Raw genomic sequence first — 14,248 nt, 5'->3', positions numbered from 1 at the left:
GAGACGGAGAGAGAGAGATAACAAACGTTATCCATGATGATGTCATTATATCCAGAAGTAAAGTCGCTCTACAAAAGTGCAACGAGAGCAAGAGATTACGAAGAAGCAAAGCGCCTCTCTTTCTGGTATATTTGTATCGATGACTCAACGAGATTAAATTTTATTTGTTTTCGTATTACGTTCGAACTCGCGAAAGCGATTATGTCGATCAAAGTTTCATGCGTATGCGCTTGTCAGTGCTCACTTCTGTACTCGAGTGTCTCTTGCTCAACTTACGAACTATCCTTTCATAATTGTTGTATAATCTTTGATTACTTCAAAAATTCCGCTAAATCTTATTCGCGTTCTTTCGATTTATAATCCCGCCTCTACTTATCCACGAGTACAAAACATTCGTCGGCATGAATTTTCTATTTAAATACTCTTAATTACCTTTCGTTTCGTTCATTGTTTTTACAACTTGGATATATTTTGTAGAATATAAACGAAATGCGATCATTCGCGGTTCCTCACTATACAATTTTCAAAAGAGGGTCAAAGAATGATAAAAAGCAAATAACAAGTGCAATTCTTCGAAGTTATACATCACTGGCTGCGGAAACTCTGGCGTGATAAATGAAATTTCAACTCTACCATTGCGAATCACTTTATTAGGAGATAATGTAATCTTTTGACGAGAGCACTCGCGGGCCAGCAGATGTACGTAAATGTATTTGTTTCGGGACTTTACAGAGTCTCGTGATAAATTGAGGGCTTAAATCACCGCAGAATCATCGAAAAATCAACTATTTTCATCAGCTTTGTATGGACTTTCAACCCTCTGGAATTCGAGGGGAAAAGCAGGTTTATACGTGGAAAAAATTTCATTTTAATTGCGGACTGTTCCACGAATGTTTGCTTTTATCGGATCAAGGAAAGTCGTGTTCCGATAAAACCGCGTTTGTGGCGGTTTTTATTCCAACGATATAAGCTCATTCAAACAGCATTTTTACCCCTTTCACCCTTCAAATATTGATTCATGTATAGCCTTCAAACACTCGCCAATAATACAAAAATAAATGTTTTCAAAATTCCCTACGTACTTCGTTAGCTATGAGAATGGAACGCATCGAGAAATACCTTTGATTCGCCATTTTTAAACGTCGCGTGCAAAAACGGTACTTTCCGAGGTACTTACAGTGTGGTTTTAGCTAAAATGTATGAGTTTTTTACTAGACGTTTTCATCCCCACAGGCAAATGTATGTCTTGAAAAGGAGAAGATTCGCTGTAATTCTTAGCCACGTGTGTTTCTGCTAGTCCAATAATTCTTGAGGATATATTTGACTCGTGTTTTTCAGCCTTCCATCCATTCGCCTCACATTCGCGCCGCTGTTAGCTCAATCCGCGTGTCGCTATGCTTCTTTTTTCTCGTTTATAACACGATTCTCACAGTCAAGCCTCGCAGCTGATCGATACGCGCGGAGGGAGAGTTAACGCGCGAGTTACGTGCTCGCGTAACCAGCAGTACCGTAAGCACGTGTTTACCAAACGTCTAGTATGTTGATATATTTCAAATAAATATGTATGTGCGCGCGTGTATGCGTTGAAGAAATTGTGAAAAGCAAAAGGGCTTCGTCGGAGGAGGACCCCTCTCGATTCTTCTCCCATCGAATCTTTCCCCGCGTCGACGTTCGCCTCGATGGGGTTCACCCACACTTGATATACGCGAAAGCTTTTCGAGCCCTCGCATCATATCGATACGAGCATCGTTCCATCTCGGTCACAACAATCTCGTCGATCATTATGCAAATTTGCGAGATTTCTGTATCCCAGAAGCCGCTTTGTATTTTCTTCACATTCTTGATAAAATTTAGTTTTCAAAATGAAATGCCAGACGCGCAAAGTCGTGAACAATCCCCGAAGCTTATTTGATTTCGAAGCTCACAAGCCACGGGTTTGCTAGTTATTTCTCGTCGTCGATCGATAAAAGTATACGAAGAATTAAGTTTTCATTGCACATTTCTCAATTAACCGGCCTGCTGGCGGACACTATGCAATCACCATTTTTGGAACGATTTCAGAGCTTATTTGCCAAGTGAATTAGAAGAAAAAAGTTCTTCCAGCGATGAGTGTAGTCCAAGAAGTATCCACTTCGATGCCATCCTTTCGTTACAATAAGTTAATTTTTATTATCGCTGCAGGCAAGTGTTGAAAGGCGAAAAAATGCTTCTGCAGCATAACTTACCTCGTCGAGTAACGCTCGGGAATCTTTGCTTCTATTGGCCGTTTTTTCAAAATGTATCCCTTACATCAGACACTCGAGAACTGTGAGGCTCTCACAGCAACTATTTTCATAGCGGCCCACGACTTTTTATGGAAATCGTTCGGTACACGCGTTCCATGGCGTTGTGTTATATACCGCGTGAAGGAAAGAAACATTCTCCCGCATTCAGCCTTCTCTTGTTGACGAAATAATCCGAACGAAAAATGTCCTTTTTCGTATTTTTCTTCTTTTTTTTTCCCCCATCTCATTTACACTCAAATATCCAGCTTTGGAGATCACACGAGCGATGCACACTCTTCGTAGTTTCGACGCGCGTAACAAATTCCTCGCCAACGCGAATGCTGTTCCTCCGCACGCATATTCACGTGCGCAGATACCACCATCGGAGAGTCATACGAACGTGCATTTGTACGGTCTTCAGTCTTAAGTTGCAAATGCACGCGATCGAGAGCAAAAAACACTCGATAACAAAAAGACTGAGACGATAATAGCTGGCGACAGAGAAAAAGAGAGAGAGAGGCATTTAAAAGTCGCTCCTCTTGTAACAAATAAAATTGTGCCAATGCTATTCACACATGGTTTAAGGCCGAACGAGTTGTACGTGGCGTAAAACAGTCTGATATTTGAATTTATCAGTCACTGTAAAAATCAACCAACCGAGAATCCTAAAAATTTGCAGATATCGAAGTTTATTTGAAAACTTTTTGCATTTTCATTGTTAAAAAATCCTAACAAAGGTAGAAGAAACAACTTTGCTTGGCCCGCGGACAATTATGAAGGATCGTTTCGTATATGATTTAGCAACTGTTAGGATGAGAACAGTGAACGCGTCTGTAGATGGTGCGATATTGATTTTCCAATAGAATGATTATTGAATAATGTTCAACGCGAAATATTATCCAAGGATCGCATTCCCTAGTTGAGGTACCAAATGGGAAATCAGTGCAGCAGCTCTGATATTTTTAATAAACAAAAATGAAATGCCTGCTGGTTATTTAACAAGTCAAAGCACAGGTAACGAGAAATTTCGTCATCATCTTCATTAATTGAGAAAATTTTCGTCGCTGCGTCGTGCCAACGTCAAAGAGAAAATGTCACAGTGTCGCCTCGTTACGACGAGAAAAGCCACTTCTTTGCCCTTTTCGTGTGTCACAAGGACCCAGATTCATCCTCGGTTCTCTTCGGCCCGCTTGTTTTCGCCTGGGGATAAACACGATGCAAACACGCTCTGATTTTAATATCAACACGAAACAAGAGCTCTTTTAATTTCGAGCCGTGTGAGCAGTAGTCACATGCTGTATGCTGCACAACCTCTTCAAGATCGTCTTCGACCTCGTGGAATCTGTTCTATTATTCTGCAACGTTTCTTCCGAGAAGCAACAAATACCACAAATATTTTACGTGAAATTCACATACACCAATATATTTTCTGCGACGTATTTCGTATCTGAAATATTGTTCGTTCAGTTCCGTTAAATTCTTGACATATACAAAGTGAACGGTTTACGAGTTTCTCGTAAAATTTAATATCGATATGAAAATAATGTGATGTAATAACGCATTATCGAGCGAAGTACAAGTCGTTCGTTTACGATCACTTTTATTCATTATGCATGAAAAACGAAGAAAGAAGCACGTAAGCTCTTCGATAAATGGCGTGCTTTCTTTTTACAAGTGTACATTTTTTACCAAGTTTTTTTCTCTTCAAATTGTAGCTGCACCACAAAATGCAAGAGCATAAGATTTTTCAGCTTTTTGTACGTTTACGATAAAAAGGAGGAAAGAAAGGGAAGCTCTACAGCGAACAACTTGGCAGACAAACATTTAACCCTTTCGGATTCATAAAACTTTTTAAGGCTTGCTTACAACTATTCGGAGAAAAAAAGATGGAATGTGTCCCTGGCCTTTCGATACAACTCCACATTTTGAACGTTTGGGATCCCTGTACAGAAATGGCCAACCCTTTTTTTAACTCCCGACTGCCCGCAGGGCCAAAAAGACGGGAGTTATGCGTTTTTCTTCATATCTATTGTGTCCTCTTCTGTAAAACTATTCCTGTAAACAGCCATCACTTCTTTTCAGGATCCTTTTGAAATTGGCCCTGAGATTCTGTTCAATCATTTTTTTCCAATTTTGACAAAAAAAAATTGACGCACACGCAATTTTGAATTTTCGCTCTTCGTCTTTGGGCTCTTTTTTCTTAATTTTGGCTTCCGTGTTGCAAATATAACACGAAAATCATCCGAAGCGAAACCGAAGTTTACATTCGACGAAAGATTCATCGAAATCGAAAAAGTTGTTTTTCAGTTATAAAAAATCAAAAGTCCATACGCAGAACGAACGTTTCGTTCGTCCGCAGCTCCTCAGTGAAAGTCTGAGAATTTTTTCGTTTCGAGGGTGCGTGCTCGAGATCGAGCAGTTGATTCAATCGTATGATAATCGTAGAAAGCAAAAGATCCGGGGAATTCTCTTCGTTATTAACATATTGTCACATCAGTCGATGCGTGATCCACGCTACCGGCAACAATGTATCCACGTTATTTACACAAACGTATGAAAGTTACGTATGCCCGTCTGCAGAGATTGGATTACGCCATATCTCGAAGTATACTTACGTCTCTTTTTTTTTCCTCCTGCCATCGAACTTTTTTATGCTCCTTTCCCAAGAGAGAGTCCCTCTCCGTCTCTTTTTCCCTTTCCTTATCCCTCCGTCTCTTTCTCTTTCTCCCTGTCTCTCCCCCCTTTTTCTCGCTGGAGTATCTAGACGGACTTGGAACGGTAAAGAAAAAAGTAAAGAGAGAAAAAAAACGAAAATAGAAAAAAGAAAACGGGCACGTTACATACACACTTCGCGTTGGCATATCGCATTTCGCCTACGCATATTGTTTTGAAACACACTTCATCCAACGTCCGTTTGACGAGTTTAATTAATATTTTTTGTCGTTTGCTGTAGTATTTGCGCGGGTGTGAGAGCTCGGGTGCGTGCAAATCGATTAGAATTTACTTGATTGATGCACGTGCGAGAATAAGTTGTTTTTCCTTTTTCATTTCCGTTTTATTTTTTCTTTTTCTTTTTTCTTTTTGGATGCCGACAACAAAATATATTTTTAATCATAGCGAAGGGCTGAAAGAAATGTTAAATTATTGAATGTTACATGAGGATGGTCACGAACGATGAACATCGCAATATTCAAATGCCAGAAATTCTATTAAACGTGTAAGCGAAGAGCCAAGGGAAAACCTAAGACGACTTTACGATGCATGCTATCAATATCGTAATACAATTTTTTACAAATTTTAGTGAATCATCAATGAAACGTGGTGGAATCAAACTTGCCGGTTGCTAAGTAAACAGGAAATACGTGACATAACATTTTTTTTACATTTTACATTACAGTGTAGGATGAAAAAAACTCTCACTTTTTGAAAATAGAAATAGCGAAATAGAGTCGCTGCTGAGGTTCAAATGATTACAATTATTAGGGAATATTTTGAAATAATTTTAATCATTTATTCGATAAACGTTTTCGATGGTAAAAAAGATAAACTTATTGCATGGCATTTTCAACACGGTCTTTGGTGCAAAATAAAAAAATTTTTTAAAGCAACACCATAAACACTTAATTTCTCTGAATTGAACGCACTCGAAAATATGTTAAAATCGTGATATACCTTTCGCACAAACTGTGGAGGCAAGAAGAGTATCCACAATCAAAAACGTTAACCGGCTTCGACGATCGGAGGAATTACATAAAGTGGAATTCATAGATTGAGAAAACGCACAAGCATCGAAACGATCTTACAGATCGTGCATCGTTGCATCGTTATTGTCACGAACGCGAGATGGATGTTGAGCATTGTTTTATGACGCACCGCGATAAACGTTCTCAAAAGCTTCAGAACTTGAAAATCGCACGTGGAGGCTTTTCTTTTTTTCATATAGGACGTTATTGCAATCGATACCGTTCGAATACCGTTAATTGGGTTTGTACAACAGAGCATTCGAAGCAGATATCGAGCTGAGTACGTCCGCGAGCGAAATCTCGGATCGACGTTCTGCCGTAGTCGGAAGGTGAGCCTCGCTCGTGTTTTTTCGTTCCAAGAAACGTCAACGCACCTGGAAGCCTCGATTTTGCCGGAAATTGAAGGCATATCTTTTTCATCTTAATCGCACGTCTGCTTCGTGTGCTTTCACAACCCTTACCGCGAGTGTATTCACCCTTCATCTGTGAAGTTGATCGACGTCTCCTCTCCCTTCCCCCCCCCCTCGTGTGTGTGACGTACACCTTGTCTTTTTTCGACTCCGAAACGTGCTAGCCTCGAATCGCAGTAATTTCTCTTCGTGCAGGCGTGTGTTACACGCGAAAGCTCACAAATACACGAAACTCGCGCCAATGGAGTGTCTCGTGGTGTGCGCGTGCTGCTTTCCTTTGGGCTATGTTTTTTCACGTGAAGAGCGCGGCCGAAGGAAAAAAAGAAGGAACAGGAGGGGAGATAATCGCGACCACACCCTGCAGCCTTATCTAGGCTGCACCCTCTGTTGTTCCGCGCCCTTCAACCTTCTCGTGTCGACGTACGCGGTCACAGCGACAACACCATTTTTACACATGTTGCATACATTCGTACTACTGGTTTGCTATAGTAAGACACATTTTTTAGATGCTTCCTATAATATTTTACTCTCTTCATCTGCACTCAGAGAATGCCGACGATAGATCTCGAGGGACCAGTCGTTACTTTATAATACGAAATAAACAAACGCACGCTGATATTCATCGCGAGGGCTGACAAAACATGTCTTGTGATAAACGAAGCCCATTATCAATAGACTGTTTTATAAATTGTTCTATTATAAATATCGCTCCATATTTTTGAACACTTTCGAGACTAACAACGACGAAAATTGAACTCCCACGGAATCTCGCCGCTCTCATTTTCCTTGGGGTACAAAATAGCTGGTGCAAATAATAAATATTTATAATTTTCTTCGACGTTACGCAGATTTCGACGCCATTCATTACGTGGATGTAGGAGAAATTGGGGCTATTCCGACCGCCTAGGGGAAATTTATTAATAACCAACTACACGATGAAATAACAAAATTAATTTTCCAGCTATTTTACTCCTTGATATCTTGTTTACGATTTTCGATGTAAATTTTAACAATTATATGACAAAATTGCTAAATATTCAACGAAAAACAACACTCCTTAATATGCGGATTCACCCCGAACCTCCGGGGCGTAATTCCGGACGACCCTTAGGCTGAATCTAGATTGCATTAGAAATTGCTACACGTATCGCAAACATATTTTCGACTCGTACTTTCGCTTGTGCAACTTTGTGAGCTCACATTTCACCCTCGATTCACATAATCCAGTCTTCGGATCGTGAATTTTCATATTTTTCAAAACAATAATCACTTTATTGTTATCACATCGGTCACTGCTACATTTGTGCACTCATAATCTCACACGTCGATATGTATTTACAACGTTACTGAAATTTGGAAGAAATCGATACGGGGTAAGAGCAGAACGTTTGGAATTCTCCAAAACAAGTCGTCCGAAAGTTAGCGAAGTTACCGAAATTACAATAATTAACCCTACACCTCATGTGTCTTTTTTCATACCCTCAACCTCATGACCGGGGTTTGAACACACCCCACTCTTTTTCTGCTTATAAATCCGGTCCTACGATGCTAAACTGACTTTATCCTACACCATTTTCTTCGTTTTTTTATAACGAAAAGAATGATGTACGATAAAACTAATTTCAATTGAATTTATATATAAAAAAATCCGTCGATAATCAGTCGATAATGTCGCTTGTTAGGATGGGAGCGTAGTTTGAAGTTCGCGTGGGGTGTGCTCACACCCCAGTCATGCGTTCTAGGGTTAAAAAACAGTAGAGTAAACCCAAGCTTGAAATGCGTTAATGATTCTTATATGGAATGCGGATGTTAAATTAATTTGTTTTAACAACATTGAAACCGTTTATCCTGTAGTTTCATCAATTTAGTGTATCGGCAAAAATTAGATCGAAATTTACGAAATTTAATTACCTACCTCGAAGAAAATGAATCACTTCGCGTTTCAAACAGTGTGAGTACACTAAACATCGATAGGGCTATTGCATGAGTTCAAGTGCGTGAAAGTGGGGCTTTCGGAATATAAAGATATTGCGGTGTCCGTATTTACCCTGCGTCCGAGATTAGCCCACTCTTCCCTAGCGAAACACTGAAAAAATAAAACAGAAAAAAATGAATAAAACGAAAGAATTCTTCGCTTTATTACTCGAAACAATGAATCATTTTATTTCCTACCGTTCTGTGTGGTTTCACTGAATCCGGAATCCGGAGTGATTCTCTGAACTAGTGAACGTGAATGCATTCAATTTGAATAGTTATCTCGTGTGCGAGTACCTCTAATTTTCACTGAACTCAATGTCTCGGTACGTCACTGGTATTTTGTTCCAGTTTCACAAGACTGCAAACTTTGTGTCGTCGCGTTGCGCGACATCGTAATGATTACTGTGATACCTAATTGTGTCGGATGCAACAAGCGAGTTCTCGTGTAAAGTTATACACCAAACGGTACAGAAAACGCGTTGCTCAATAGCGCTGTTGGCTTTATCATCGCGTAATTGTGACATAGACGAATGCCCATGGTTGAATTCAGCTTCGAAATAATAATAAAGATTGAAATGTTCAAAGAACCATGAAGATCCTTCAAGTTTCCAGAGCCTCCGGGGACGTGATAATTTTCGAATTTGTTTTGTTGAAAATGTAAGTCAAAAATGAAACGCAAGTTCGCTGGATCGTTATCAGAAGTCTGGGAGTTCCACAATGAAACTGCGCTCGTGTCTCGCGCGAGGAAAGAAACGCAGATTTTATCGTCGAGCGTCCGAAACGAGGGAGCAGATTAGCCATGTCGAAGTCTAATTTAATGAAGGTCAATGATGCAAAGCAAGAGCGAGAAAAAAGATAAATAGAGGAACAGAGAGGTGGGGTATACGTAGGCTCTGAACTACGACAAAAGAGAGATTCTTCTCTGAATAATTCATGACTTACGAATCCGTTGATACCAAGAGAGCTTCAACTTGTATGGTTTCTTCAAATGGGTCGTTTCATTCCTGCGATGTACGCATGGCTTTTCTTCATCCCTTCGAAATTTTTTTCTTCCTCATTGCCTCTCGGTTCGTCGTGGCTCACGCGCACGGCAGCAGGCTCGGAATGAGAAGTCAGTGATGAAGGAAGCCACGGAAAAATGGCAGAGTGCTTGTCTCTCAGTGATATCGAACATCGAACGTAAAAGCATTTGTTTGCAATTGTTCTTGAGATGAGTTTATAGTTTCACGATAATTTTTCCAGACTTCGCTTCGTTCTCGTTGGTTCTTGAGCTCTCAGTCTCTTGCCCTGCCTTGTCGTGGCAAGATAATGTTGAGGAAAACAGCAGCTCGTCGTTAGGATGTGCGGAAAAACTGGAGGCTTGTTTCATAGCGAAAGATGAGATGCCAAGGTGCATAAAAACTCGAATATTCAGTTGCTTGCAGCTATTATTTTCGGGCACTTGAAATTCCAAGCAAAAGAGAAAATAAGAGAACAAAGTGTTTTTTTTCTCTGCGGACTTTCTACTGTGAACAGAATGGTTCTGCTGCTACCTCATTTGTATCGTTCCTTCCGCCGAGTTACTGATTAAAAGCAAGTGTGAGTACAACATCCTGGAATGTGGGCTATGCACGCGGTCTACATAGTTATTTGCTATATTTAACTGGCAAATGCTCACGGGGACATATACACACACGTTATAGACGTCAGAAGTTGTTGAATTGGATGGAGAGAGAAAGACAGATGGAGGTGCGAGAGAGATGAAAACATTTGGACATTCAACAGGCAGAGAAAATAGAAGAAGATATAATGAAAAGAGGAGAAGAGATTGCCTCGAAAGGGAGAAAGAGAGAAAGGGAGAGAAGAAATGAAATGGCGTGTATGAAACTCTGGAAGGAAACTGTGGGCTGCTTTGTTTAGTTACGCTGTGGCTCAGCTTGCCAGGAGCAATTTTCGCTACATTTATATACATTCATGCGGATGAATATACATACGTGGAAAAACACGTGGTTGCGTCCGGTAAGAAATATTCCCGGACGGATAGCACATATCAATGTGTTTTTACGGTTGTCTAGTTTTTGCTGTATCGATAACAGCACCTACGGCAGTTTCATTCCTGCTGCGATAACATCAATTATGAGATCGAATATGGTGACTGACGTAATTTATGATAAACAATTCGCACGAGCTATCGATAACAATGATTGTTATCTCAATAACGACATTATTCAGGATGAAAATAGTTTTACTTAATTATTTTGCAATTTGAACTATACTCGCATGTGGAAAGCAAAAAATTAAATCGACGTGCGTGCATGCGATTTGAATATTTTTCACGAAAATCCACGACGAAGGCACCGAAATTATGCTGGGATGTATTAATTTGACCCGGTCACGCTCGAAATCATTTATTACACGGACGTAGAGATTCGTACACAAATGCAATATCACACCCATACTGCCTCCTTCAAAATTGTCCGGGCTCGTACACAACCGAATTACATTTCTGTGATATTAGATCGGCACCACGAGATACGTGTTGGATGATGTCACTTCCGGTTGCGCATACGCATATTGGGGAACGACCCCGACGTCCAGACTTTGGGTCATCCTCGAACCCGCGGGTTTTTTACGGCTCAATGTCAACGCGATGACACAATCACTTGCCAGACATTTTTTAGCATTCACACGCTCCGCTCAGGCTGATATCCAATCGTACGAATGTTTCAACTTCATTTTCAGATGGAATGATCGGTTATGGAATTTTCTCATTCTCAATTCCAATAATCGTTCGCATCGTTGTTTTATTCTTGGCAACGCTCGTGTCAGGCTTTACCAAAATTTTGCGCTAGTTCATTCAGTTTTGGCAGAAAATACTTTTGTTTCGATTTTTTATTTCAATTAAATGGAAAACGGATAATCGAGGGTGGAAAATTAAATGAATGAATGATTAAGTTTGCATAGAAATGTGAGGACCATCGACCTCGAATGCTGGTTGAGAAATCAAACATCTTTGACTGATCAACTCGTTTACAGTTTAGTCAAACCTAACATTCTGGATTATTGTGTTTACGAAAAGATGCTTACAACACCCATTAAAAATATGAATTTCACATTTTTTCAAGTTGAAATTATTGAAAGGTGGGCAAATGTTGAAATTTTTTTTTCAGTTTAACAATTTGTAAAGTATTTCGATCCATACAGAAATACTGTAATGTGGTATTCAAAACGATTGATCGAGTCGCTGTTCGAAGACTAAATTAAAGTGCGGCTAGAGCACGCAAGGTTTCCAGGAATTTCCTCTGCAAAGGGCTTTGATGAATTTATCCATTCCGAGAACGGTTTTTATTATGTTTGCTCCTCATTTTTTTCTAGAACCAGGTCTTCGTTCGTTTCGAGGTACTGACTACAGTGGTTACGATAGGAAAGCTCTTTTTCCAGGAAATTCAACGTTTTGCCAAATTCATTTCTATTTACCTCATAATATAAGCTTCGAACTTTTGAAATCGTGTTTACTAAAAACACAAAATCCAATATTCAATTTGTCAATTGAATTGCTTAGAACAAGAAGGCTTGAGAAAAAGAAAGGAAAAAAAACAGAAAACATTGTGTGATGCAACGTGGAATACCGCGTGCTCTCGGTCGATCGCTAGGCGGATTTCTGTAAGTCCGGCGTGTGGTAAGTCGCCTGAGTGGCCACGAGTATCCAAGATAACGCCGTGGGATGTCGCGAAAGATTCTTAATAAATTTGAATTTTTCACAAAATCTGCCCTAATTGCTTTTATCATTCTCTGTTTTTGATGAAAAAAAATTGATTTCGTTAACTTGTGTTCCATATCAAATACATAAAATTAATTCATTGCCCAAGTCAGTAACTAGAACTGAATTTGGAAAAAAAGTCAGTAGGATATGCAAAGATTTGAGAAATCGTCGCTGCCTCATTGAGGAAAAGACAAAAAACCGTAGTCAAGACAGTTCGATCGTTGTGCATCAGCGAAAAAGCATGTAGACTTTGTGACTGTTCGCTTTGACTTCGTGAACGCAGAATTCCATGAGGCATTGGTATTTAGTACATTGATCGTTCGACGAAATTGGAATTTTTGTAGCAACAGGATTGCTGTAACATGACACCCCCCCAATACTTGGAAAATCTTCATAAATCCGAAAAAAGAATTTCAAATAGTATTGGATTGATAAACTTCCAAGCGCCACGTCGACTTACTATATAAAACAAAAACCTATTTTTTATCGCCTAAAATGCCTCGTAAAGTGCCACAAATGCGTGGTAATATAATACGAAAGTGACGCAAATCTCTTGCCTCGAACAGTGAAACGCAAATTTTGTCGTCTCTCTATACCCGCTGAATGTGATAACTGTACGACAATAATTGTATGGTTTTAAGATTGTTTGGATTGCGAGAGGTGTTTCTTGCTAGAAGAATCTCATTCGTTTGTGTTATTACGTCGACGAAATGAGATGCAATTGGGAGACGAAATTTTCAGTTCAAGAAAGAGATTAACACACTGAGGAAAAAAAAATCGTTGTAACAACTTAATGTCTTTAGTTGATATTTTTGTTGCTTGATCTAACTAACATTCCCTTGCGATAAATATGGAATAGTTCATTTATTCGAATCAGTGAATTTTTGTTTATGCTGATTAACTGAACGAGTGAAACCAAATCTTTTGTTCGAAGAACTCGAAGCATTTGTTTATTTCTACTTAATTCACGTACACTTTTATGATATATTTATTTGAATATCAAGTACTGAAGTATCTACACGGTTTTGGTGAAAATGATAAATATTTTGTAAATCGAATCATACTGGTCAGTTCAATATAATCCAAAATTTGTTGAAATGTATTATTTTATTATATAAGCCAACATGATTTGTGAAAAATAACAAATAATTTTGATTCGTGTAGCCCAAATCAATAGTCCATACAAATGTCTACCTCGAAAGAAAGTTTAATATATTTTATGTATAATTTAGTTAAACGGATTTGCTTATTTCTTAACTACGCAACTAAATTTCTGCCTGATCAAATAGTTGATTTTCATTATTTCAATTGTTGGTACGAAAAACTTTTTTTCGTATGTATTCTTAGTTTTCGGATGCATTAACTAACATTTTCGTAGCAACAAAATACGAAGTTAGAGTAACCCAAATATTGTCACATAATCCTGAATTTTGTTAATCCAAACCGCTATCTATTTGAATCATCTAAATATATTGTGAAATTAAATAAATATTTTGTCGTGCGTATGGGACTAAATATTTAACTTAAATTTAACATTTTTCAAGCGTTTAAATCAAATTTTTCTCGTCAATGCACAAAAACGGATGACATTCCGAGCATCTTGAGCATTAAAAATTCCAATTTTTCTACTGCATCAAAATTCTTTCGACAGTTCGCAGCAGCATTACTATTTTCCGTGATATTCGCGCATCATCCACGGTGTGAGTTTTATCTCCTTAGAGAATAACTTAACTCTCGCATCCACTGCTCCTCCACACACATTTGTTGCGTAGCGCTCCTTGCTGGAAGATCAGTAGGAAAAGAGAATAAAAAAAAGGTAAAAAAAAAAACGAGAGCGATGGAGAGAGTGCAGGGAAAGACGGGTGCTGTTGCACCAACGCGCGTAGCATGGTAGCTCGCGAACCGAGTGGAAATACCATGACGCCAAGTAGATACGGACAGAACTGCTCAGACCGGTGTTTCGGACTGCCCATAAATCGCGTCAATTCAGCGCACGTTCAATGCGCTTAAGTACGCATGTAAAAGTATCTACGGATAAAGGACATATGTATATTTAATTGATTAATAATGTTGCCGTTCTGCTTCGGAATGCAAAGCCTAATTACACTTTTT

This window comes from Venturia canescens, chromosome 4 (assembly GCF_019457755.1).
Source record: "Venturia canescens isolate UGA chromosome 4, ASM1945775v1, whole genome shotgun sequence".
In the NCBI taxonomy this organism is placed as follows: domain Eukaryota; kingdom Metazoa; phylum Arthropoda; class Insecta; order Hymenoptera; family Ichneumonidae; genus Venturia; species Venturia canescens.
The sequence above is the reverse complement of the archived record's forward strand: the minus strand, read 5'-3'. Positions refer to the sequence as shown.